Source organism: Corvus brachyrhynchos, unplaced genomic scaffold (genome assembly GCF_000691975.1).
Source record: "Corvus brachyrhynchos isolate BGI_N302 unplaced genomic scaffold, ASM69197v1 scaffold307, whole genome shotgun sequence".
Classification (NCBI taxonomy): Eukaryota; Metazoa; Chordata; class Aves; order Passeriformes; family Corvidae; genus Corvus; species Corvus brachyrhynchos.
Window position 1 is genome coordinate 455,147 of NW_008239288.1, and position 26,504 is coordinate 481,650.

At 40.9% G+C, this 26,504-nt stretch overlaps 1 protein-coding gene across 4 annotated transcripts in view; it reads left to right on the forward strand.

The window, feature by feature from the left end:
- The first annotated feature begins 11,909 nt into the window (after nucleotides 1–11,909).
- The window catches only part of GRM3 (glutamate metabotropic receptor 3), a 102,562-nt gene continuing 87,967 nt past the window's right edge, over nucleotides 11,910–26,504 (forward strand). For all 4 annotated transcript variants that reach the window (XM_017740380.1, XM_017740382.1, XM_017740381.1 and 1 more), the window contains exon 1: nucleotides 11,910–12,636. The gene's annotated coding sequence lies outside the window, so the exon portion shown is untranslated. The remainder of the gene's footprint in view (nucleotides 12,637–26,504) is intronic.

Here is a 26,504-nt window from a genome sequence, read left to right on the forward strand (position 1 = left end):
GGGAGCACAGATTTGATGAGGAGTGGCTGAGAGAGCTGGGAATTCTTAACCTGGAGAAAAGGAGTCTCAGGAAAGTCTTTATCACTCTCTACAACTCCCTGACAGGAGGGTGGAGCCAGCTGGGCATCGGTCTCTTCTCCCAGGTAAGAAGCAACAGGACAAGAGGAAACAGCCTCAAGCTGAGCCACTGGAAGTTTAGATTGGATATTAGGAACAATTTCTTCCCCAAAAGGGTGGTCAGGCACTGGAACAGGCCCAGGGCAGGGGTGGAGTCCCCATCCCTGGAGGTGTGGCAGGTGGCACTTGGGGACACGGGTCAGTGGTGGCCTTGGCAGTGCTGAAGGAATGGTTGGACCCCATGATCTCAGAGGGCTTTTCCAACCTAAGTGATTCTATGATTCTGTGGAATGGTAAATTTTATCACAGAGTTATACCGTTTTACCATGTTTCTCATGGTAGCAACTTCCACACTAAAAACAGAAAGTATGAAATTGGAAGGATTTGTTTGGGGGAGCATGCATAAATAAACATAAATAGGGTAAAATGTGGTCGTGCTGGATCTCACTTTTTCTATGTTTGAGACAAGTGTAATTCTGGGGGCAGAGAAATAAGTGAAGAATGCTTATTTAATAGAAAGTCACTTATTTTTGAGATGAGTTCAGGTTTATTTTGCTGTTTGCTGTATTAGGAGCATCTCAGAGATTTACAGTACTAGTGTCTGAGAGAAACTTATTAGGAAGCAGTGCAAGTGAAAGGCTGCTAAGTTCATTTTCCATGCAGCCACCTGCATTCTATCCCACTCATCTTTTATCACAGATATATATTTTACATAGTTATTTGACAGAGTTTTAGCACTGTAAGAAATAACATAAGTAGAATCTATTCACAAAAATACGTTTTTGCTGAGAGAATGGCTGTTAGCAACATTAAAATTTGAACATGAATGTATCAGTCAGAGCAAAACAGTATACAAAAATATTTGCTGCTATTTCTCTAAAGCTAATAAGACAAAAATAAAATTTAAAAAGCATTCTATCTGTAGCTTTTATTTCCCATTTCACTGTTATTTCCTCACACTTGCTATAGAAATATATTCAGTCACATGGAAATAAATTTTAGATTTTAAAAATCCTAAAAAGACTTTTTTTTTTACATCTCCTTTTTTTTAATTAGACTTATAACTATACAATTCAACATTACAATGCAGACTTTTCAACTTGCTGCTGGCACAAAAGGATTAAATACATGACACCAACTAGGATGCCACTCTATAAATCAAGGTGATCCTGGCGTGTCCATTCCTGCAGTCCTCTGCTGCCCCAAGGCAAAAAAGCTGTAGGGATTTTCTTTATTCTTTCCTAATCCTCTCCATTTCAGTAGCTGACAGCGTTGGCAGCACTGCAGAGGAAGGGAACGGTTCCATGGCTGTGCTGTGGGAGCTGCAGGGCTGGGAACCACAGGGCTGCTGAGGTGTGACATGAAGGGACCATGGGCATTGCCACAGAGAACCCTCTGCAGACCCCCCTGACCACTGCACCAGGTACATTCAGGGCTCAGACACAGACATCAATTACAGCATCTACAGAGGTGTTCATCTGGCCAAGTGTCCAGGGTGCATGCAAGACTCATTTTACAATTAGCAGAGGGAGACAGGCAGTTTAAGGATGTGAGTCATCTAACACCCTACATCTAAAAAGAGTTGTCAAAAATGGGTAAGATCTATTGCACACTCTAAATTAAAACAAAGAGGGGAAAAAATTGTTGTTTCACTCCATCGACTGTATAGTGATCCAAAAGCAGCCACTCTACCCTTTCCTGCCATGGATGTTTCACACTCCTGAGGTCTAATTTTCTGCACCACGACTCACAGCTGATGTGTCAACTGGTTTTCAGACCTTTTTCATTCTGTCTCAGTTGCTTGGATCATAATCTATGGCAAGTCAAATCTTTCCTTTGCCTGTCTCATCTTCTTCATCAGTAGCAGGTGTTTTTCTAGACTAGCAAATTCAGGAAGTTAAAGTTATTCTGACAGCCACCCTCTGAGCATAGGGTTGTCTCAAGTACTTAGCAATATGTGTTTATATGTTAGATACAGGTAGCTGGTGTTTGTAATAAATCTGCCAGGCCTCTTGCAAGCACTTGGTGCCACTTTTCCTCTTTCTCTAGTTGAACCGTGTCAGCAAGGCCTGTTGAGTTGAAACCAGAGGGAAGTGTCTTTCCTTTGCAAATGTCCTCAAGCCTTTTTACTCTTTAGTATGCACGTATTTCCTTTGGGGCTGCCTAGACTGAAGTAAAGAAAGTTAGTTGTAAGCTGTGAAACCACCTAAGCCAACTTCATTTTTTTGCTGTAGTGCAAAAAAGACATATTGATCAGTCAGGTGTAATAGGTTAGACATTTCACTTCCCATTCTCCTGTTTTGCTCCCATAAAAGCAATTCAGGAAATATGAAACAGAGAGAGAAGAAAAAATGGGGGGTTTACTGCTAGGGTAATATCTCTGACTCTTTTAATGTTTAGAAGTATGACCAGAAAGGTGAGGAAGTCAGAAATGAAATTGCCAGTCCAAGAAATGAGAGTTCTTTTGAGCAGTGTCAGCAAAGTATTTCCCATTTACTTCTCTGCAAGACTTTCTACAGCAAGCCTTGACAGCCAGGTAAGAATTGATGAAGTAAACCTGTGTAGCTCGACTGATGGAAGAGGTAGCTGGAAGTGTACTTTGATATTCCACTAAACTGAGCTTATGAGTCCTGGCATCTACCTCACACTTGTACAAGTCACTTCAGATGCCATCCAAATGGCCACAAATACCCATGTCTTCACAAACAGTTGGGAAGTTCATCTTCAGTATAGCTTATTTACATTATTCCCTCTTTTGCAGTCAATGGTCTATTGGTCTTAGAGATAGGATTTAGGCAATTGCTTTATGATCTATAAAAGCTTCAGTGTCAGACATTAAACAGGAAGGAGTTTTGAGGCGAAATGTGCAAAAAAAAGCACAACTACAGATAGCAATTTTTTTTACTTTACTACCTCAGAAGAAAGATGCCAGAGTTACAGGGGCAATAAATAGCCCAGGTATAGAAAAAGCACTGAAGGATGTTAAGGCTATAACAGAAAACACAAATTATTTTTTTGCATCAGTGTTCACCATAGCCTTTCTTTACAGGTGACAGGTCTGAGGATCTGTCTCAAATCTAGCTGTCAAGAGCGAGAATATATAAAAAAAAAGTGATTAAATGAACAATAAAAAACTTTGAGTCCCAAGTGATAAAGGGATTCAGATATGAAACTGCTGATCTGTGACCTGTAACCTCTTTCTTAATTCAGCCCTGTTACCAAAGGAGTAGAATAAGTCAGCTGTTGTTTAATAGTATTTTGTGGGTGATCTGGAGAAAAAGAGATGAATAAGTCTGTCTGTCATACGAGAAAATTGCTAAGAAAACTAGCAAGGAATGGCCTTTAAAATGTGTGGAAAAATCTGTTGGGAATAGCTTCTTGATATGGGGAAAGCTGTGCTGCTCATGGCTGCAGGAGCTCTTTGGGTCCTATAAGCAAGCAGATACAGGTGACCTGTATTTGGGTCTTTGCAACATTTCTGACAAATATCCTCATGAAAGAGTTTCAAGAAAACTTAGCAAAGACAAGAGCAGGTAGAAGGTGCCTGAAAATGAGGAAGCAAAGGGTAGGGATTTGTGCTCAGTTTTCATTACAAAGGAAGACCCCCTCTCACTGAGTTTCCCAAAAGTCTGTTCTGGGACTAATACTGATTAACATCGTCTAGAAAGATCTGGAAAATGGTTAACTAATGAGACATGAGACTGTTACTTATATAGAGAGATACTCAGAATAGTAAAAAGCCAAACTAGTGGCTACAAGGCACAGAAGGATCTCATGATATTGACTGACTGGACAATAAAATGGCAGATGAAAATCACTGTCGATGAATGTGAAAAACTGCAGATGAGACAAAAAATAACTCTAGCTCTGCATGTGATACAATGGACTCTAAATTAAATACTACTCCTTATGATAGTTTGAAAATGCCAGCTCAGCTTTCCTTTGTCAAAATGACAAAGAAAATGTTACAACTCTTTAGGAAGGAAGAGAAAAAAAAAAAAAATAGAAAACTAATATCATCATTATGAGACTGTAATAATAGGTATTTCTTCCACACCTGGAGGGCTCCAAATGGTGGTGTGCTGATCTCAGAAAAAGGGACTGTGAAGTTAAAAAAGAATAGAGAAGGGCAGAAATGTGGACAGAAGCAAATCATGAGGAGAAAACTGAACAGCCTGGAATTTTTCACCTTTTAATGCAGGGGAAGGGTATGGCAAAGTCTAAAGCCATGAATACATTGAAGAGACTGAGGAAGGAAAAAGTCTTTGTGGTCTCCCAGAACACAGTAGATCAGGGTTCTTGCTGAGGCAGGCTTAAAATTTAAAAAAAAAATGGAAGTGCTTTTCACACACTGACTGTTTTGGTGAGGGAAATCCCCACAGCAGGATTTTGTAAAGGCAAACAGAATAATGGGATCAAAAGAAGATTAAAGTCCCTAAAGCACAGGTTGCTGGAAGCCATAAGAGGTATATCAAGAGAAAAATGTTCTATTTTGCCCAGTTCCCAAGTTTTTCTAAGTACATGCTACTGACCAGGATTAGACAGAAAATACTGTCCTTGATGGACATTTGGTGTGATCACAAACCACTGCTCTTAGGAAGCTGCTTCTGTTCCCTGGCCAGGATCTGATAACTGTCACCACATGTAGTGCTCCTTCCGTACTATAAGAGAGCTACTAGGGCAAAATCCATCTTGAATCTCTACTTTGGGGATCTTCTCTTTTTCTCTTTTCTCTTTTTTCTCTTTTCTCTTTTCTCTTTTTTCTCTTTTCTCTTTTTTCTTTTATTTTCTTTTTTCTTTTCTTTTCTCTATTTCTTAGAACTCCAGAATTAATACCAAGCAGTAGCCTAATTACTGAGCATTTCCCATCATGAAGCTCATCTTACAATGGCTTACACCCTTGCCAAAACGGAGTTGTTGAGATGGACTTCTCCATGTTGATTCTCTGCATCTGTGCATAATTTCATACAAAAGGATCTCATCACTTATGAGAATGAGTCTAAGAAAACAATAATGTTCTCCTAGTCAAACTCTAGGACCAGATAAAACCCAACAACTGGGTTGCACAAACCCAACTGTGAGCACAGATTTAATATAAGGTGAGCCATTGCTTCAAGGTATCATGTAAATTATTCTGAAAGTGGAGAGCTCCTAAAAACCAGGTACTAAGAAGTCACTAACACTTTCAGGTTTTAATGCCTATATCTTATCTGGGAAACAAAAAACCAATATACCAGCCCCTACCTCAGGAATGAAGTAAAACTAAATGAAAAAAAAAGTTCCAAAACACTTGAATGTTTTTTCTGAAAAGAAATGGACCATTCTCCCTGTAATGCAGGGTAAGGCAAGTGCACAGTATACAAAGTACAAGGCAGAGTCACTGAGCAGGGCAGAAAAATCAAATTATTGACAAAGCCCTATTTCTTTAGGGTGCTGAATGTGGCAGGATTTTCTGAAAGAGAAAAAAAGACAGTGTTAAACCAAGTAAGGAGGGTATCCACATGCACAAGGAAGCTGAATTAAGATTCCACTATCAGTGTTAGTTCTCATTGCTTTGCAACTTCAAATTATTCTCTCAACCACATTTACTGGTGTGCAATTTAAATAGAACAAGCTGAAGAAAAACATACAGATCTCACAATTTCCCTGTATTTCTTGTCTTTTCTTAAATTAGAGAGAACAACAGCATTCCAGAGGGGAAAGAAAAAAAAAAAAAAAAAGAAGAGGCATCCAATAAAAGGCTTTTAAACAGCTCAAGTGCTATTTTTGTCACCATCTGCTCAATTATATTTTATGCTACTAGTAGTTTTACAAGGCCAGGTATGTCTTTTCTGTTGGAAAATGGCTTGTCTTTGTTAAGGGAAATTCAAGATCCTTAGCTTGTGACTGATTTGGATTTCTTGCTTTTTTTGTCCCAGTCTCATTTCCAGGAACTTCATTCCTTTTATTTCAGGTTTCTAATTCTGGACTCTGTTCCTTCCAGGGGTGCTAGTAAAATTAAATGGTTGGGAAAAATTAAAAAAAACACAATAAAAACCAAAATTCCACCAACAAAAATCTAAGCCAAGATAAAATCTAGAATATCTTTCAGCTGAAAAATACAATAAACTTCCTGTGTATAAATTTATCCATTCATTTTTAACTAGTGGCAAAGCAGAATCTCAGCAGGACATTTCGAAAGCAGTATATCCAGATGGATTCTCAGTGTGAAAGAATTCTGAAATAAACTCACTGACATAATAAAAACAGGGTTTTCAGGCTTGCAAGGCAGTGGTGTAGGGACTGTGAGAAAATTTATTTTGCAGGAAGCCCGTACCTTGTGCTAATGGGAAAATTTAGATCTTTTACATTGCTCTGTATGTGGTAGGTCATAGATAGGATGGGATTATAAAGGAAATGGATCTGTGTGCCACAGCCCCTGACAGCACTGTGCTACATTTCTTGGCCCATGCCCTAATTCAGAGCCACAAGTAATCCTTCCTATGAGCCAGTCAATGCTTTAAGTGGTTCACAGCTTGATTGTGTCACATCACCCCCCAGGGGCAAGGCAAACTTGTCGATAATTCCTAAGCACCTTAAACAAAATATGTAAATGCAGTAATTCCTGCAGAGAAGAGCAACGGGGGAAGGGAAAGTGTTTCGCAGAGAAGAAATGTTAGGGGATTTTCAGGGGGAAGGAAGGAGTTTGAAGAAGCCAGACTGCTAGCAGCTCAGACACTAATAAAGAGAATAATAATGCACAGAAACATAAAGGTGACTTAAGTCAAAAGCAAAATATGTAGGAAATTCTGGTATCTGGTACCCAAGTATCCGCACAGTAAGAGAAAGAGATTACAGTCAGTATTTTGTAGAATGGGGTCATCTGTTCATATTAATTTAAATATGGCAGAGATTGGAATGTGCTACTGTGCCGTGCCCTGTCCCCTACACCTCCTGGGAAAGGCTAGAGTCTCCTCTCAGAAGACCTCCTATATCAGAGACTTAGGAAGGATGGAGTAAGAAGAGGCAGAAGGATGATGGACCTTGGACCCAGAGTCATGAGCTGGCGGAGATTTAAGGTGTCCTTCACGTATCAGGCAGAGCCTGTGTTATGTTCATCCCTGCACCTGCACAAACTGCAGCAGGGTTTTGGCTAGGGAAGGGCTGGAGGGTGCAAGTGGAGTGTGTGTACTTGTACATCTTGCAGGGACCTGGAGGGACCCTTGCTGCTCATGTATTTTTATGAAGGAGCCCCATTTGGACAACATCTGGACGTCACATGTGTCTCCAGCAGTATGTTGGGAAACCTGATTTCTGAGAAGGAAGCAGAGGTGGAAAGAGGGCAGCTGGTTCCCACAGTGAAGCCAGACCTTTTCGCCTCTTGTAGCTGACAAAGATGAACAACAGCTGCTGGGTTTTTTCTGTGGAAAGAAGTTTCTTTGTGGAGAAGGGGTAAGGAGACCTTGGGGTTAACTGGAGACATGGCTAACAGGCATGAGCCGGCAGACATCTATCTAAAGAGTAAAAAGGAAGGTGAAAAAGGCAGAGAGAGACTGAAGGAAATGGGAAAATTGGCTGGAGGGAAGATGATGAGAAGAGGCAGGTAAAGACACTGATGGTCATGGGAGATGGAGGCAGAAGGGAGGATGCTGCTGCACGTGCACAGACAGTGTGGAATGAAGTCTTTCTTCCATGTGCCAGACCATACCACATGAAGCACAGGTTTTTGTTGTGTTGAGCCTTATAGTCAGAGTTGGCACTGTCCTTGTGCATGAGAGAGGCTCAGAATACCCAAAAAAAGCCTGAGTATGTCATGGCATATTCTTCATGTTGGTACTAGGCCAGTATCCCTTCAGCCAGCTAAGAAAGCCATCACAGGACATCTGACAGGAAATAACAATGTCACTGAAGGTCCAAGGGATGCCACATGAATCAGCTGTAAGAGGATTAGCACTGAATGTACATGAGGACTTTCTGCACCATATGTATTGACCTAAAATCTCTTCAAAACCACTTAACAATGAGAAGACATTCCATTTTGATGATGAGCTTCATGATGAAGACCATCAGTGTTGTTTGTTAAGAGAAAATAAAGGGTCTATTTTTGTTATACTTTCTTTGCCCTGCCCAGCTGAGGAAGTAGAGGGGCTTTGGTGGGCACTGGTGTGCAGCCAGCAACCACAGCAGTGCGTAATTTTCCACAGCGATCCATGAAGACCTTGAAAATGACAGAGTAACGCCTCTTACACTCTTCATTGCTGTGGATCTTCCCTAGGGATTACCATATTCCTCTGAAAGATGAGTGCCACTGGACTGTTCCTTTGGAGTATGTCTGTGTCCCTTACAACTGGCAGGTAGGGATGGGTCAGAGTCTGTGGGGTTTTGTAGATCCCTGCATCAGCCATTATGAACTTTTTGCCTTTATGCCTCAGGAGACAGAGACTGAGGTGACTATAGTGTTGTGGAGACACATCTAGACCCCTGAGACTACTACCATCCAAAGAGGGTTTTGTACCCTGAGACTGGCAGACTCCCAGGAAAACATGATATGATCTCTAGGTGCTTCTGGTGTGTGCCTCAAACCACAGAGATAAGCCAGGATTGGCCCTGGGGTGATGACCACAACTGTTAGCTCAGAGCAGAGCCACAGAACTGGATCCTGCCCACTCACACATCACTTCCACACAGGAAACAGATGCAGGGCTGTTGGAAATCAAGTGGCAGGGAGCAATTTGCTAGAAAAAACCTCATTGATCTACATCCCTGTTCCCGTCCATTTCTGTGAGGTCCCAGGAAAGGAGGAAAGACCATAAGCCTCATTAATTATTCAGGTAGGCTGGGCCCAATCTATAGGTCACTCACTGGCTGTACAAGCACATTTGCAATTTTTCTAAATCTTTGCTTTTAGTCTTTAATCAGCAAATAACTTGAGTGTGTCCCAAAACAGATGCTTATAGCAAGTTAGAGAACCCTACAAAGTGTTTTGCTGGAACACTCTCTTGCCATCAAATGTAAAATTGGAAAGCTCCCATGTGTACAGTCTTGAAGCTCATGCTAAAATTCTGTGTAAGGAAAAGGCATGCATGTGTTTGTTTGTGGTGATAAGCCTGTTAATCACATTCACAAATTTTATAAAAACAAATTCTTCAGCTCATCAAAGCTTTCTATGAACTCAATTTGGTGTTATGTGAGAGCTCAATTTGAAAGGAATTGATCTTTAAACTAGACATTACTACTATTTCACTAATAGATAATTCACAAAGACAAAATAGTCCTATTTCAGGAATTTTTAGTGCTGCTTTACCATCTTTGTTTCACAGGCAGAAAATAAATAAATACATTTTATATTAAAGCCCTTCCTTTGGATCCAGGTCAAAGACATTGAGGGCTTTTGATTGTTTTCTCCAAGCTGTCCCCTGGCAGAAGTTGCACAGCCTGATTTCTTTGTCTAACCGTGGGTGTCTCTACAATTAAGTGTAGCATGAGGTGCTCAATTTAGCCTGAAATGAATGATTTGCCAGTAGCACCCAAACACAGCTTAGCCCAGAGCTTCACTGAGATCATTGTATGGCTTTTCATTGTCACACTGTGAGTACCTGTAAGCCTGAACACCTGACTGAAAACACACGCTCAGTACGTGGCCGCATCTCAGCATATCCTATGTGGATGCACCACGTGCTATCCCAAAAGAGAATTGAGGCACAGCTGTGTTCCCTGCAAAACTAAAGATGGTTTTCCAGAGTCATAAACTGAAATGAGGTCTCCAGAATCCTGCTTTAGAAAGACTAGGGTAGGTTGTCTTATTGCTAAAATGAGACCCTATTGTGCCAGGAGAACTGGGTGAGGAAGAGCCCTGGAAGAAAGTGGAATAAAACCCTTGTACCTTGGCCGACAGCTTGTTTGACTGTTCAGGTTTATTTTCCTGTTTATCAGTAGCCAGGAATCACGTGTAAATGCAAGTAGTAGCAGTGTTAGGGACTGATATCAGACATTGCACAGCAGCAAGGCATGGAAAGGGAGTAAACCATGGGTACCACTGATGTTTTTTGAAGCACAGAACAAATGACCGGGTCACCTCCCTGGCTCTAAGTGACCTGCTGGAAATCAAACAATACACCTCAGCAAAATTCTGCTTGGTGCCTGTGGTGGACAATTTCATACACAGTGGGTTTTATATCCTGCCCAATGAAAAAGTTACTTTCATACTCACTTCGAGGCATGATTGCTATGTACGAAACAATGCAGAAGCAGATCCTTCTTTTCACTAGTTTTTCCTGGCAATCAGCCTGCAAGACTCTGAAAAATTTGTATTCCAAACCTATTTGTCAAATTGTGCTATGATTTGAAAGACATGAGACTGACTTCCTATTCATTCCAGTTTACCCTGATGTTAAGCAATGTCTCATGTACATTTTGATCCAATCTAAAGAAGGGTAAACCTGAGAGAAACTGCTGTCTTTCATTTTGCTCCCTACTTAACTTTAGTCCTTAATGAAACAGTTTAACATGCACATCTTGGCAAATGTCCCTGGCTTCCAAAAAAGAAAAAACTCATTGAATTAGCCACATACCTCAAATGTAATGGGTAGATCACAAAAGTAAACAGATGTTAAATAACTAAACATAAAATATTACAAAGCAGAAGCAGATTATTTTGTTTTATTTCCTTTTACTTTTGCTTAACTCCTTACCAGAACCATGGCTGCTGAAACAATAGTGGCCCCATGTGAGCTGCTGGATTGCAGCTCCTGACTGCAGTGTCTCTTTCCTTGCTTTAACTGAGCACTGGTGGGGAGCTGCCTGGGGTTAAGTACAAAGGTGGGGGGAAACATTCAGGGAAAAGTGGACAATGGCCTCTGCCGGCTGAAGAGTGAGAAATTCACAGTGTCCCAACTGGAGCTGTGATGAAAAGGGAGGTACTGGGATTTTACAGACATCCTCTCCATACTACACCCAACCAGCAGGAAGCAGCCACTTGCTGTCCCCCATAGCAGAGAATGAGCAATGAAGCCACATATAATAACACCAGCAGTGCTTCATGCAGCATGGCTTAAATTCACCCTCTCTGAAGTCAATGCATCTGTCCTCAGTGACTCTTACAGCTCACTCACCTCACCGGCTTTAATCCTTTCTTTAGGACCACGACCTTCTGTTAACACTCCATCTGATGTAAACCTATGGTTTTCAAATATATATAAGCCAAAAAGTAGCTTTATTTTTCCCTTTGCATCCAGCTTTGCTGCACCCTGAAGTGATCTTTTCTCAGTAACTATTTTTCTTCTCTCTTCCTGTATAGGAGTTAGAATATAGAGAGATAATACAAAGACTATGGATGATACATGTATCTGTACATAAAAATGCATATGTGTGTATACATATATTTGTGTGCATATATTGGTATGTTTTCTTTGTATCTATCTATCTATCTATCTATCCACCAATACATATATACATGCATACATACATAAATACATTCTTTTTCTAGGAGATGTAAAGCAGAAGCAAATTGATCAAGCCAGCTGGAAACGAGAAGGCAGGGGGACGGTGATACAACGCCCTGAACTGCCTCGGCTCTCCCGGCTGCTCTGTGCTCACCCTGCCCGCTCCCGGCTTTTTGAGGATGCGACAAGTCGCAGTGCCGGGGCGCAGCATCCTCGGAGGAGCGTGTGTGTTCCCCCCGCCCCGGCCCCGTCCAATCAGGGTGCTGGGGGAGGGATGCTCGGGGCAGGGATGCAGGGTTGCCAGGCTGCAGCAGCGTCCCCGTGTCCCGGCCCCCCCACACCCGTGTCCTCCCCCCGGGACCGGGCTGCGCTCCTGCCCGCGCTGCCGGCGCAGTTAAACAGCCGCGGGGAGCCCCGCAGCATGGGGCTCGCCTCCTTCCAGGGCTTCTGCCACAGCCCCGCTCCCGGCCGTGCCAGGAGCAATAGACAGCTCCAGAGTGAGAACTAGGAGCGCAGTCAATGAATAAATGGTAGGGATAAGGCTCAGCCGGCCCCTCCGCGCAGCGCCGAGTGCCGGGGGAGGCGGTCTCCGAACGCCAGCCAGCTCCCACTCCCTGTCTTTGCAACTCTAGGTCGCCTCCTAATTTAAAGCTTTGCACCAATCCCCTTTGCCCGGAAAGGAGAGGAAATCTAGAAAGATGCCAGGCTGCGAAAAGGGACCCCAAATCACAGAGCCGGTCCCAGGCGCTGCCTGGCTAAGCAGAGCCAAAGTTGGTCAGAGGAACGGGAAGCGGGTGCTCCAGAAGAGAGGGGAAAGGAAGGGGATCATCGCTTGGTGATCACAACCTTTCCGTCCCGTTGTCCCCCTCTTCTTCTCCTTCCCTCACAGCTTACCTCTGACCACTTAGGAGGCCTTGATGAGTTTCCATCGGGATCCGATCCAAGGTGGGGGGGAGAAAGGGTGATTGTTCCCAGAGGAAGCAGCTCACACAAGTTTGGGGGGTGAGACTCTCCGGTGGATGTTTAACGAGCACATCGGGAGGCCCGCGATGCCCGGGAGCAGCTGGAGACCCTCACCAGGACTTATCTTCATTGCACGGTAAGGAGCTGGGCACTGGTATCCCGCGTCCTGGTCCCTGCATCCCACATCCCCGTCTCTGCATCCTGCGTCTCGGATTCGCGCATCCCGGTCCTCACATCCCCGTATCCCGCATCTCAATCCTCTCATCCCACTCCTTGCATCCCACACCCTGCAGTCTGGATCCCTGCATCCCGGGTCCCTGCAACCCACCCCCGCCCCGTTCTGCCCTCTGGACCAGACGCAGCCGCTGCCCCGGCGGATGCGGGTTGTGCAGCCAGGAAAAAGTTTAGAGCAGTGAATTGCGAAGAGGTTTCCTGACGGGATTCGGGGGGCAGGAGAAACGGGGAAGTGGGGAGATGGAGGGCAACAAGGGCTTTTACACTTGCAGAGGAAGGGTAGGGTGCAGGGGGACCCCTGAAGTCGACAGCTGGTGGGGGGAGGAGGGGTAGGGCAGTGTGCAGAAAGGAGCTGTGTCCAGATGTTGCCCAGAGGTTCCTGCTTCCACAGGCTTTGGGGGTGAAGGGATGAGATCTTAAGCTTGCCGTCCTATACCCTTCCTTAAGCTAGGGTGGAAAGTGCCAAGCCAGCAGCTGGGAGAGCTGTGCTGACTGCCCAGCTCATCTCCCTGGATCTGCTGCTGGAAGAGAGGGGGAGAGAGGTGGGGAACCTTAAAGAAATTGGAAGTGCCTTGCTCCTCTGGGAATATCTCCCCTGCAGGGACCTGGCTCTCTCCAGGATCCTAAAATTGGAATACTTCAAAAAGGAAGGAGGAATTAGCATGGATGATAGAGCCATTGTAATTCTCCCTCACATATATATCTGCCCACGTATCTGTGTGTCCATGTGAGTACACAGCCAGCTGTGTAGATGTGTGTGTGCTTCCGGGGCTGCCTGAGCCTGTGGATGTGCCTTGCCCACGTCCCTGTGTTTCTGGGTTTGTAGGTGTGTGTATCTGTGCTTATGTGTTTGCTTGGATGCATATGGATATTTTATATGTACAGATTCATAGGGCTGTGTTTTTTGTTCCTAGACGGTGTTTATCTAACCCTCTGTAGACCTAGAGGTGTGTGGGTACGTACCTTGCATCTGTGTGTGTGCCAGGCACATGTATCTGCTGGGACACACATGTGGGTGTGAGAAACTGCAGCTCCCTGCCAGTGTATAGGGAGGATTTGGGGGGGAGTGTTGGGTTTTGGGGGTTTTATCCCCCCAGGTTATCACAGTGGATATGGATCATTTTACGTATACATCCCTAGATTTCAGCAATCTTGGTAAAACCCAAGCAATTCATGAAGAACTAGACAGGCATCACACCCAATACTGCATTGAACTGAACTAAGGATTTTCTGGTAGTCTGTGAGTTCTCTGGCTTCTTCTCAGTTTATGCCACCTGCTGAAGATTATTTTAGTTCCTTTTTTTTTTTTCTTTTTAAATTAGTTAAATCAGCTTTAAAAAACACTTGGAAGACTGTGAAACAGACCAGCCTGGGACACAGACTGGTACCTATTTCAGCTTGCATAAGTATATGTCTCATGTTGATTAAATATTCATGACAACAATTTGAAAATCACACAACCCACCTGATCAAATACGTATTTTAGGAAAATTACTTCTTTCATTGTCTTGAAATGCACCTAAATCATGATGACGTCTTCTGCTGTTATTTATGTTGATAAACGTATTAAAAGAAAATGTAACTTCTCCAGTGATATTGGGAAAAATTGCACATTAAGCTACTTTTATTCACAATTAAGGTAATAGAAAAATTGTACTTCTGTAATGTTCATCCTTTGAGTGAAATCAGTAACAAATCATGCAATTGCTTCTTAATTATTTGAAGAGCAATGCAAGTTAATTGTCCTCCACTAGAATATTTCATACTTTAATTTCTGTGGCTTTTTTTCTTGTTTGTTTGTTAAGTGTTTGTTTAAGAATGATGCTGTCCACTACTCCCACTATTTTTAGAGACCTCCATTATATATTAAGCACAAAACACACTTCAAAATAGAAAATATATGAGTTGCTTTACTGCTCTGTAACTTAAAGACAAGTAAAATGGCATTGGTATCGAGTACATTAAAACTAGACTTTCATGCTCGAGCAAAGATGCTTTTCTAATCACTGTTGATGTTTGCCTGGGTTACTTGTGTTGATGACCTACTTACAAGGTTCTACAAATAAAGGAATAAAGTTTTTTTAGGCAAATGTTGACACCTTGTCTAGGAGTAAGATTCTAATTTTATCATTGAAAGAGTGGATCTAAAGCAAGATTCAGGGGTAAAGTATCTTTCTAGATCCACATAATGTTTTTACAGTTAAATAAATGTGACAAAGCAAAGTACTAAATCAGACTGGAAAGCCAAAATAAAAGAAATACATTACAAACAATGCTATCGTTCAGTTCAGTGGTCTGTGTTACATAAGTGGAGCTGAATTTGGAAATGAAGGCAGTGTAGGGACATGTAGTGGCATTTAAAGAAAGAACTATTTGGATGGTTTTTGTGAACACAACTCGCCCATGGCAGTGTCCTACAGAACATAAATTGTGCTGTAGCTCACGGAGTCCTATATGGAATACTATAAGACATGAAAGACTTGGTTCTAATGCTGCTTATGCCAGGGTCAAATTGAAATTTTACCTTTAAAGCTAGTGGGCTAAATTCTGTGTTTGCCTACAAGTATTCAGGTGGGTCACATGAGATGTGCACTCACCAAAAGTCTGGTTTAGCAGTGCAATTTGAGAATCCAACCTCAAGATTTCACAGGGTGTGAGATCCTGTCTATGAGGCTGTTAAATTTGCCAGCAGCATCCTACTGAAGGGACTTCATTCTCTGATCAGTTTTTGAAAGTTGTCTTCAAAGTCCTGTAAAATTTTATCAGGATTGCTGCACCTTGTTTGCTCCAACTTGTTGTACTATAGTTATCAATCAGTTGGCATGAATTTTTGTCACTGATAAAGTCACTCTCAGGATGCCGCAGAACAGCACCAAGTTGTTTGACACTCTCCAGGATCAGACAGCATTACTGTTCATGTGGGAATGTGTGTAACTATTCTAAGCTACGTAAGCTCTTGTGAAGATGGTGTAATATTGACTGTTGGGGCATTTTTCTGCTTATTGATATAAAACTGAGAGCTGGTTTAAAGCCTAATCAAGAACTTAGTTCAGGTCAGAGAGTTAAAGAGAAGATTGTTCTCTTGCTCTCTCCTAGTGTGGAGAGTAAGTCTGTGCTTTAATGCCTGAGTGGGTTGCATTTGCAGTGGAGGGGTATCTACAGCCAAATAAACGGGGTGACCAGAGGGAGAATCAGCCACCCTGCCCCTGCAGCCAGCCCTGAATGTCCAGAGCAAAACCATGGTGGACCTGGGGTCCAAAGGTGGCAGGAGAGGAGTGCAGTATCCTTCAGTGGTACCATCCTCCTGAGTCTCTGCTTGTCACTGTTTCTTGCTGTGAACTTAGCAAGACAACTTTCACTCTGATAATCCAGCCCTAAACTGGCAGAAAAAACTGGAACACATTTCATTTTATGAAAATACAGATTGGCTGAAAATCCTGAGTTTAATTTAGCAGTAGGAGTAAAATGATTAAAAAAAAAAATCCTCCAAGGCACAATGATGCCTGGGAAATACCTGCAATTGTCAGGTATTTCCACTGAGACAAAACCACAGTTTGCTGTTAGAAGTGCCTTTACCATTGCAGATTAGTGCAATTGTCTCTTTCTTCAGGTAAACCCAGAATCCACTGTGTGATCTCAATGGATTTGCTGGCTTATCTATTGTCTTAAGAGGTTTTCAGACATTTATTTCAGGCATGTTCAGATTTTAAAAAATACTGCAAAAAATGTACTGTCTTGATTCCAGCTGCCTTTTAAGAGTAATGCAGCGAATTTTCATGGGGGTAAAACACTGTGAACCTATTAAAGTCAAAAAGAAGAGAATTTACTAGAGTTACAGCAAATTGCACACAAAAAAATAGGCTGTAGAACTATATTGCTTTTATCTGATATTGGTCCTTTCAAATATAAAATTATGTAGTTGGAACAATTATCATGCTCTTTTTCATAGCTATTCTGAGATTATGGGAGTATTTCTGTAGTCAGCAATGGTCCTGCTTGTGCAGGAACATATGGGCTCCTCATATAAAGCAACAAGCTTTCCCCAAAACCTAAGAATCAGGTTAGCAGCTTTTCCAAACCATCTAAGACCCAACATATCCACATGTAAAAGTATGGTCTTAACCCCAGTTACTGAGGCAGCCTTCCTTCAGAGCAATTTGAAGTCTGGCAAGTGGCTTGAGCTTGATAATACTGATGACCCTGACCTTCCAAGTCACTTTCCCAGTACATCCAAAGGGGAACAGCATGATCACCAAGTATATAAACTAGATCAAATATGCGTCAAACAAGGTGTGCAGAGAGGGAGTCACTGATAAACTTTTCATGGATGAAATGGGAACTTGGAGCAGACTTCTGGCGGATGCTGCCAGACCTTGAAATTCTCCATTAGAAAAGTGAATAGAGAAGGGAAAAAAGTTTTGAAAGCAAAAAAAGATTGAGGAAAATATCTCCGTACGAGACAAAATGGGAAAAATACAGAGAAGAAAATTGCTTGATAGAAAAGGAAAAAAAATCAGTAGAGATACTCAAATGACTATTCAAGCTGGAAGAAAAGCAAATTAAATGATAAGCCAGTTGTGGGAAGAAGAGATTTTAAGGCAGATGAAGGTGGTGAAGTCAACCGAGACATTGTCAGATTCCAGAGGAAAATTAAGAAAGTCTACACAAGGGAGAATTAAGCCAAAAGCTAAGTCAGTGACCACAAAGTCAGAAAATTCATATGACAGAACTGTATCAGGAGAAATAATGGAATAATTGGTTTTTCATGTGAAGAAGGATGAACAGGTTAGTTTAGAGTACCCTTTAAGGAACAGGGTACCTGAAAGGAGGGGTGCTGAATAGGGGAGGTAGAGTATGCAGGTGAGAAGAAACAAAAATGCTCTTGAGAAAATGAGGAGTGCTTGAGGAGAGAACAAAGGGAAGAATAAAATAGGGAAGCAAAATGAAAAGATTGGGACTGGCATGACATCAGAGGAAAAGCATCCACAAAGACTGGAAGAAGGGATTGACAAAAAAAAGAAAGAAAGAAAGAAAAGAGTATCAAAGGGTGTGGGAGGTACAGAAAAGTCACCTCCCACTGGTACAGAGGAGGAGCTGGGGCCTGGGCCTGCCAGGAGGAAAGAGCTGAAGGGAACCTGAAAACTGAGAAAAATCTTTGTCTAGAACATGACATGCTGGTGGAAGACAGGGAGAAGAGAAGAGAAAATGTGCAGAATGTAGTGACTGAGAGCACCCTCAGCTGAGAAATATAGTAAAACTTACACATTAGCTTCCACTCCCATGAAAAGCTCCACTAATGAGACCACACACAAACCAGGGACAATTTTTGTGTTACCTAAATGCTGCACCTGGAGAAACGCAAAGCCTCAGCCTCTGTGGGTTGTGGTGGCTGGTCCTCCAAAGGACACATTGAGCTGGCTGAGATCCTGCCCTGTGGTCTGTGGAGGAGGATGCTGCAGGCAATTCAGCAAGTCTGGGATTGGGAAGTACTGGGATTCTTCTCTGGAATGAGCCCTACAAAGAAGCTGGTTGAGATAAGTGGGCAACAAGGGGCTGTCTGATTATATTGAGAGACTCTAAACCTCTTCCAGCAAAACTAATGTGGCAGAAGCCAAATCTAACACTGAGGGACATTAATGGCTTGCAATAGGCATTGAACACCATGTGGTCAAACCGACGCTGAGGTGTAGGATGGGACACCATTTGAAAAGGGTTTGAAAATCTTACAAAATATTGTTTCACCCCCAAGTTCCTAAAATTTATCTCTAAATATATTCCTAAATTTTTTCATCCCTAAAAGTTCCTAAATATTGTTTCATCAGTGATGTGACTCCCTGCTCCATAGGTATGTAACAGCAGGGCTGAGATGATCCAGATTTTGTCTCTGTTATAGGAATGCAGGTTAAATACACTCCTCGTCCCTGGTGAGGAATAGAGCCCTATGGGAAGCTAGTCTAGGGTCTAGGGTTCACTGAGAGGCTCCTAGACCAGCTTTGATCTTGTTGAGCTTGAGCAGTTAAAAGTACAGGTCACCACATCAGGATGTTTGTCTGTTTTCCATAATGTAGCTGTGATTAAGTCTCCTTAGATCCCAAACTGCCTCCAGCTTGTATGAGCCAGGTCTCCACAATGGGACACCTGCAGCTGTGCTTGAGGGAACATTTCTACATATGTGTTTTGTAAGAGATTTTTGGCAGAGATATTTTTGGATCCAATACTTACTGCCTAGCAATTTCTGTATTGCTTTATAATCATTATATATTATATTGTTATTATTAATTTCATTCATATTGGTTGCATCATCTAGCGAAGAAATTATCAGGAAAGCATGAGAAGACATGTTCTGCTAGTGTTTAAAAATACTACATTTGTAATGCTTAGCAGAAATCGGCTGGCCTGCTGTTAGGCTCACATAGCCAGAGATGTGATAAAAATCAATAAGCAAATTTTGGGGATGTTTCCAGAACTCATAGAATGATTAATTTTTCCCTTTTATTTCTCTGTATTTTCATGACAAGAGAAAACATATAAATAGACAAAAGGATGGAGGAAAAAAGATAAAGATATTTTGCAGTAACACATGTAGGGTTCAGTGCTAAGGTATTAAAAAAATATGCTTGGATCAGCTCATGTGGCTAAGAAATGTCAAAAATTATCTTTCCCTGCAAGATTGTTTCAAAATTGATATTTTAAAGCAAAAATAGAATTGGTTTTGCCACGACAAATCAGTTTTCAAAAAGCTTCATTATAATTTTTGGTGAGATTATGTGTGTATTTGATTGTTGAGTGTCACCAGTCGAGAATATGGCCATAGACTTCTTTGCTTTTTATCATATATTTTTAATGGCATTTTTGCTAATCTTTAGTCAGTCACAAAGACATCTTCACTATATGTCAACTGACACGTCATTTGGTTCCATTGTAAGATTTCCAGATGTTTCCGAACACCACAAATTAAATATCTTGATTTTACCTTTTAACAGATGTATTTTACCAGTATTTAACTCTGCCTTGCAAAAAGCAGGGGAAAAAAACACCCACGTGGGGCATCAATGTAGTTATATTGGATTAAACTTTGATAAAATTGTGTGAAAAGGATACCTTACAATGCCTAATAGATGTTGCAGTGCGTTATTTGCAGAGAGACTATTAAGTTTCTTGTTTTACTTATTATGAAATACTTGTCCATAAAATAACATTTTACTAGAAAATTTGCAAAATTTATAGGAATCTTCTTATATATTTTCCAAACACTGTGAGAACACACTAAAGTACACTTGTTAAATCTACTTTGCAAGTGTTTCATTGTATTCCCTTGGGACCTCTTAATTGGGCTGCTCATTTTCCTCCTTGCAGCCACCATGGCATTAGAAGAGCCCTGACAATACCAGAGATCAGCAGACAGTGCATTTTATTAAACAGGTGCAAGCCCATCCTACACCGACTGACAACGAGGTTTATTTATCAGGCAAGTCTTAGCTCTCAGAAGTTGAGGAAAAGGAGAGCAATTGTGTGGGAATGGTAGCCCAACACTCAAGTCTGTTTTAGCCAAATATTCCTAAACCATACAGCTCAAGCTTCTTTATCACACCATTATTACAAAATACATTTATTTTAGAATAATAAGAAAAGAGCATTTTCTTCATAACCAAGAAAAGAAATAAACTTTCTACCTCAGGTCTTAAAATCAGAACAAACCCCACTGCTCTTCCAACAAAAGCAACATGCAACCCATGTCTTTTTCATCCATTCACGTGTCAATGTGGCTGTCATAAGGCACATTTACATATGGCCAATCCCACAGCTGATTCATTAAGATGATTTTATGGGTGAAAAGGGAACATGACTTAATGGAGTAGCTCCAGGAATACAAATAAAATCAGATAACTTTCAGAGAATAATAACTTTCCTTTCTGAAGTGGACTTGAAATCTCTAAGAAGAGAAGAGCTCTGCTTAAAGCAGCCTTTTCTTCTTCACTCAGAAGTGATATCCGATTAATTGTGCAGTTTAGCTGAACTTTGCTTTCCTTGGTATCCTAGGAGAAAAGCTCTGACAGACTGGGAATTTTAACTTGTTTGTAATGTAAACTCAGTATACTGGTGGTGCTTTTTTAACACTCCAGAAACTGCTTGGGAGGAAAAAGAAATAAATAAAAAGGCTTTGATCCTCTAAGCAAACAAAGAGGGGAGAAGGAGGTTAAAAGAACCATCATTTGTTAAAGGCAGAGAAGGAAAATGTGGGAAAGGTGTTTCTATTTTAACAGTTTCAGAGACTGCAAGACTCTTGGAAATATCAGACACTTCAACAGCATTAGAGACTTCTGATGAATAAGGTTTGATGATTTATTTTTATTGTGTCATTGAAATTTTTGAGATTTATAAGGATTATGAAATTCTCAATAATATCAGTCATCTAAACAAGATTTTTTTCCCAGAAGCAGATATCCAGGACAAAGCTTAGAGATTAATGCTAATACCTTGAGTATCCAGCTCACATAAACATATTTCCAGTGGCATTATTCAGTATGAAAAAAGGAAGAGTTTAGTCTGGAAGTAACACCAGGTCCTGGGAGCTGAGATTTGTGTATCAGGTTTTTGGCCAAAAGGTGGAATGTAAACTGAAGCTTGCAGTAGCAAGGAGGGGTGTGACCCAGCCATGCCCTGGTGGCTGCTTATCTCTGGGAGATGCTTCCACTCCCCAAAACATAGGTATTTTGGCCTGTAGGTAAGATGAAGTCAAGTCTTACATTACTTCTACTTATATGCCTGTCTATTCCACATTTTTTTAAGGAAGGAAGCAGATAAATAGTTGCATTTAGCCCTAACTACCTTTAATCAATGTCCAGGGAGCAGCTGCAGAGTAAGAGGGTTCCTTAGTCCCTGTGATTTCCTGCCGAGGGCACAAGGTTCCAATTAGAACTTATCCTGAGAGAGTGCAGTATCCATTAGGGTAGAAATGGAAAGAAAGAGACCCTTTTTAAGTAAGATTCTTCATTTTCAAAGATTGTACACAACGTTCCCTTTGCCTGAACACAGCACTTATAGTTCCACAGGTAATGACATCAGTAAGGACCTCATCTGATCCATCTCCCCCTCCAAAGATGGGATAAACTGTCTTTAAACCTTTATTAACTGATACTTGTTGAATGATTTCCTTAAAATCTGCAACAACAGACATTTCACAGTCCCCTGCAATAGCATATATCTTAAGTGATTCACTTAAGTGCTCCTATGGACAGAAGGTTTCCAAAAGTTTAACTACATCCCATTTTTTGCAACCAAGCCTGTCACTCTTATCCTCTCTGCTATGGAAATTTGAAGCAATTTAGTATTTTCTTTTCCATTCCAGCCTTTTATATTGCAAAGAGATTAGATTTTGACTGTTTAACGTTCATTTAGGTAATGTTCCCTTCAGTCATCTCCTCCTAACTCAGTGAAATAACTGCTTTTCTTTCACCCTTTGCTTTTTTAAGTAGCTTGGGTTTTTTGCTGTTTTCCTTTTTGCCTTCTCCAGTAGCTCGTCTGGACCCATACCCAAAAGATGAGTACAGACAATGAATGGCTTCACTTCCCTTGTCTTGAATACAATATTTTTCAAAGAAATCCTTTGTACTATTCCTTTGTTCTGTTCTCCAAGCCTCAATCCAGCCAGCATTTTGCTCCAAGAGCCCTCAGGAGCCCCACAGAGCCATAGTGATGTCCTTGTCCTGTCACCTCTCAATTTGCTGTAATTTTTCTTGACTGTTTTTGGTCATTCCTAGTTTGCAACCACATCCACCTCCAACCAAGTAATTGTTAGCTCTCACATCCACAGTAATATTTCAGAAGAAAACTTTTTAAGGCAGTTTGGACAACCTGTTTCTTTGTCTTTGCCAGAAGGATCTGTGTGGGCCATGGCTTCTCTTGGTTCAGTCACTGCTAAAGAGAGGGCATGCTTGACTCCTGCATTGTCTACCATGTGTCATGTGCAGGAGCCTTTGTAGAAGGGAAGCCTCCAGACCAACTCCAAGCATAAAATGTACCAATGAATGTTGCAGAGCTGAGTGATGGATCCAGATGTGTGATGGGTTTTCATTTGGGTATTCCAGCTGTGGGCCTGTGAAAAGGCAGAAGCTGCTCATGCTTTCAGGATCATAATCACAGAGCCAGGAGGTCTCAAATGAGATGTTTGACTTTGCTGCTGGCAAACCCACACAGAGTTCATCTACATTAAGCCTGATGAATGTGGCATTAGGCAAGAATCCAGAACTTCATGACTCCTAGGCACACTTTGTGCCTCACTTGTTTAATCTCTCTTCTTTTATTAAGACTCAAACTTTTCCCCGGCCAGTCTAGAATATTTCCCAAACAGTCCAGGACATGGACAATGTCAGAGAGGTTCTAATAAAGCTGCCACAGGTACTTGCACCAAGGGCTCCTTAGAGAACCCTTTACATCTGTTAGGCTCATGCATAGAAGAGTATTACTGCCAAAGAAAAAAAAAAGAAAATAATAAAAACTCAGGAAGGAAAAAATAAAAAGCATTTACTCTCGTATCTGTAGTAATTTGTGGAGCACCTTAATATTGCAAAAAAAATGCTCCCTCTAGCCTTCAAATTAATCAACATGCTGTTTTAATATATCACAGTGAATTAAAACACATCCAGTCCAACTCACTTTTTCCTGACCATTAATTTCAAAGTCTTGAATTCCCCCTGAACAGGCAAGCAGTTGCTTTGAAGATTTAACTGGCCAGAGCACAAACCACCATTATGTATGAGAGAAGTCCCTTTTCTCTGTCTAACTTGGTCACACTGGGACTGCTAAATAATCACTCCTTGGATGCACTGGGTGAAAGGGAAGATGGATGTCCATGTGAGAGAGAAATTTTTCACAGTCTGGGATAGGGAGACACAGAGAGGCACCCATGGATGCATCTTGATGCTTTTTCTCTCCACTTGTAGTACAGGCAACCCCAAATACTCATCTGATATGTTGGCTCTTGAACCTAGACCATACTAAATAATTGAAGTACCTAAGATACACTGTCTGATCATGGTCAGCAGGGCCTGGCATTGAAATGCCACTTACTGAATGGTCAACAGTGTGTTCCTAAGGTCTTAAAAAGAGTTTCCATGTAGATTCATCTCTATTTAATCAACAGGACTTATGCTGGTAGTATTTTAGAGTGCTGCAAATTTTTTGCAATTCTTTTTTTAAAGCACCAAGTAATAGGTCCTCTAGTATGTCCCATTTTTGTCCATTCCCATTTATAAGATGGTTTCCATGCCAATGATTACAGTTAAATACTAATATGAGTAGTTTCAAAAACAAAAGCACATTTGGAATGATCCATGTTTATCTTTAGAGACTAAGAGCTGCAAAGACGAATGGATTGAGAGGGATTAAACACAAGGCTAATTGTTCATTAGGCAACCTAAGACCAATTAAGTGTGCTAATCCATTCAATATTTTTTCTAGCTATTTCCATTTTTATCCCTGCCAAAATTATTTTGCATGCATTAATTCACCTATACTTATTTATTAATTAAAAAAACTCACTTGAAATGCAGGTCTTGCATCCTGTAGTCCCTTCTCAAGCAAAATGTCCATGATAGCAGTAGCAGAAGGACTTCAAGATGTGACTGAAACTCTCTGTACTGCTCTTTTCCTAAAATAAAACATAATTTCTTTCAATAAGATTAATGTGAATGCATTCTGCATCTGTATTGATTCCAGATACTCTCCATGTTTAATTAAGACGTATTTTTCTGCAAAATTATGCATAGTTCTATACAATGTTCTATGAAAGTCGTCCAGGCTGTACCTGGCCAAAATAATTGATCTAAAATTTATTGCTGATTGCTGACTACTATTATGTATTGGTTTTGACATTATTTTGATGTGTAATTATCTGTTTGCCAGATAAGTAGACAGAGAGTTATTGATAGCTAACTTGATTATCATGTCTTCCAAGTTCTAAAAAGTAATTTTTTTTTTTCAGATCAGCTAGACATTAATATTGTCAGATTCTGGCTCCCAAAATGACCCTTGGAAGAAAACAGACTTATAGTAAAATTATTCACATAGATGTTACCACAAATATGGGAAATGAGCCACAGGCCAGGTAGCAGTGCAACAGGAATGGATTTAAGGCTATGGAAGTTCAGAAGCATAGCATGACTCAACACCATGGTATCATATTGTTGTGGAAAAAGGAAATATTCTACTAGGATTAATAAACAGGAATATTGTCTTTAAGATATGGAATCTAAACATTAATCTCTACTAAACACTGGTAGGGCCACTTCCAGAGTATGGCAACCAGTTTTGGGAATTATGTTTTAAGAAAGAATATAAATCTCTTGGAATATCAGATATCAACAGAATATCAACATGAGGAATTGTGTGGAAAAAATAGATTTGTCACAGGTAAGTAAAGGCTTAAACTGTCACACAGAAGACTAGACCTCGTGAAAAGCTTTTAATTGTAAGGAATGGGAAAGACAGAATAAACTGCTGGGAAATCAAGGAAGTTCCTGTTACCAAAGTGTCTAAAAACAAGTTAGCCAAGACATGAGTTTGATAAGACATAACTAAAATTAATCTCAATTTGGGTAATAGCAAAGGAAGATCAAGATCAAGATCAAGATCTTACAGGGTCCCTTCTAACCCTCTTCTTCTCTCAATGACCTGAATATAATTCAGGGTTCCTACCCCAGGGTCTGTGTTTTGTAAATCTCTCCTGGTGAGGTGCAGCAGAGGCAGTCAGAGTAGAGAGCATCATGCTTCTCCCGGGGAAGAGAGGAGAAAATGGACAAACTGCAGGAGGAAACAAGGTTGTCCTGCAAGAGAGAGGCAAGCTCTGCCACGCAGGGGCAAATCTTGTGCGTATACAGGGATCACAAATGGATCACAAATGTCTGCTTAGTTCACATTCAGTCTCCTTATGAGTGACTTCAGTATAGACAGACACATCATGTAAAGACCATGAGCAGGCTCCCCTCTTACTGTAGGGGCTCTGCAGAAGTCCCTGTGTGTCTACAAAATCCAGCTTTAAATGAGTTCTAATATTAGGAAAACAGATAAACAAGAAACGAAGGAGCATCACGACTTGTGCTGTCAACTTTAAAGTCTACTCTGCATGTTCACAAGCTTTGATACCCTCGTGTAGGCAGTACACTATATAAGGTTATAAAGTTATGTATGTTTTTGGAATATTTGCATAAGGAAATGAATGCAGTAAATCTGTTGACATCGTCAATGCAGAACTACCATAACTCTAAAGCTTTCTGCACTGCAGTGATGATTATGAAACTAGTAGGTAGTTTATGTTATTAACTCAAGGCATCATCTTTAATAAATACTCATAAAACACATTGGCAAAGGCATAAACTGCAGGAACATGAGTAGGAAATTTGTGACATGCTCTCTATCATAGATAAATTGTTAACACTGCTGTTCAGTAATTACTTAATCAAAAGCATACTTAGGGAAAATCTGAAATAACAGGGAGATTTCAGTTTTTAGACTAAGAGTCCTATCTTCATGTTAATTACTGAGGCAGGGTTATAGTATATTTTCATAAAAGTATGAGATGGTATTGAAATTCAAATAAATCCTTTGAGGTTTTATGGCTCATACAAAGTGCAAAGAAATTCAGAAAGAAAAATTTTTCCAAATTAATAATTCTTTCTTAAAGAGTGATAAATAATTAGATGTTGTCTTCTAAAAGGACAATAAGTTTTGTCATGCGTTTGTGAAAAAATATTCATGTCATGGATAGGAAGG